Source organism: Somniosus microcephalus, chromosome 13, assembly GCF_052327205.1.
Source record: "Somniosus microcephalus isolate GS21.2 chromosome 13, FLI_Smic_1.0, whole genome shotgun sequence".
Classification (NCBI taxonomy): Eukaryota; Metazoa; Chordata; class Chondrichthyes; order Squaliformes; family Somniosidae; genus Somniosus; species Somniosus microcephalus.
Window position 1 is genome coordinate 177,931,194 of NC_140999.1, and position 2,057 is coordinate 177,933,250.

Here is a 2,057-nt window from a genome sequence, read left to right on the forward strand (position 1 = left end):
AGCCAATTTGCGCACAGCAAGCTCCCACAAACAGCAATGTGATAACGACCAGATAATCTGTTTTTGTTATGTTGGTTGAGGGATAAATATTGGCCAGGACACCAGGGATAACTCCCCTGCTCCTCTTCGAAGTAGTGCCATGGGATCTTTTACGTCCACCTGAGAGAGCAGATGGGGCCTTGGTTTAACATCTCATCCACACTCCTTCAGCGCTGCACTGGAGTGTCAGCCTAGCTTTATGTGCTCAAGTCCCTGGAGTGAGACTTGAACCCACAACCTTCTGACTCAGAGGTGAGTATGCTACCCACTGAGCAACAGCTGACACAGCCCTAGGAGCATTGGGAAGGGAGTCTGGGATATGAGACTACTAGGTTGGGTCTTGGTCTAGCAGTATATTGAAGCAGGAGGGATCCAAGAGTTTGGGTGCCCTGTTGGGGAGCTTCCAGGGTTCTGGGAACATTAGGGCAGGAATTGGGAACATTGGGAAGGGAAGTTTCAGGTCTTGGAAGCATTAGGGCAGCTCTGGGATTAAGCACTGAGAATGCAATCTAGGGGTTTATGAGCAGTGAGATGGGGGGTACTTGATACTAGTAGGATTGAGGAAACAATCTGACAGTATTAGGGAGCAGAATCAAACTGCCTTGTAGGAAAGGAGGCCTAGGAGTATGAGTCCCAAAAACTGGCTTTGGCCCCTTTCTAACAATCAAATCAACCCCACCCTCTCCAGGGTCCCACCCATTAGCCTCCTGTGTCTCCACCGTAATGATGCCCAAAATTTTCTGATAAAATTAATGGAAGGAAAATCACAGACTGCGAAGTGCAATTTCCTATATACACTTCTGGCATCTTCTAGAAGTGAAAAATTTAGTGCAATATTAATGAGTTGGCCAACATAGAGTCTTTATTAAACAACTTTCCATATAAATCAAAACCTCATAAAATGCTTAAAGGTTCATTTACATTGTTCAGAAGAGAGATTTTTTAACTGAATTTTCAACAATTCATTCTGAATAATTGCTTTCCTTTCCAATCATCAACAAAGACATTTTGACCTTTGTGGCCATTCACATGCTTCTTACAGCTGTTAGTCTGTGAAAAGTTCAGAACAGTCAAGTTAATGTAAAAATAAAAGCTTTGAGAAAATCTGTCTTCAGTGGCTTTCCACATCTTTTGATAGCGGGGGGGGGGAAGCAAATAACTTCTTAAATCCTCACTGGATGAGGGGCACACCCTTCAATTCAGATTTCAGCAGGGGAAATTTTGCAAACTGCATAGGCTCAAAAAGCACAGATGTGATTGAAAGCTCTGGCAACTATTATAAGATTAAAAAATACTGAGTCAAAGGTCAGGCTTTTGAGAGAAGCTGACCCCTTGAAGTAAAAATGTCAAGGTACTAATAACGCAAAAGATAATTCAGTGAGAAAATGTAATTATTGTGAAATATGTATTTTTTGATTTTGCTTAAAGCCTTGTTTTAGACATCAGAAATTTTAGTTAGGAAATAATGGCATGTCGAATGATTGATGTGCTTCACCAGATTTACAGGCAACGTTATATAGGGAATTTCAATGTTACATGTTGACATAAAAGTGTGCAAAATTGTGACAGCAGGAAGTGTAGTTTAGATGGCCATTTTAACAAACATCTCCATTCTGTCCGCAAGTGTGAACCTGAGTTCACAGTCGCTCATCACTTGGAACTCTCCTCCCACCGCCCCAGTAATGGAAGAACCCTTTACTCTCTCCTATATTTTAGTGCATCTATCATCCTATTGAAGATAAACAGGTCAACTCCTGGGTTAACATAACACATAGAAGAATGTTGTGAACACATTGTCACTTCGCCTTTAGCAGGGAGACTAACAAGGTGGGCATGACATTAGAAGAAGAGATCAAAAAAGGTACAAACACATTTAAGATAGGAGGGAGATAATCGATAAACTAATGAAACGTAAAGCATAACACCCCTGGATTGCATCCACACATATTAAAAGAAGTTAGGAAAGAGATAGCCGAGGCACTATTACACATATAAACATTCATCATTAGTAAAGGGAA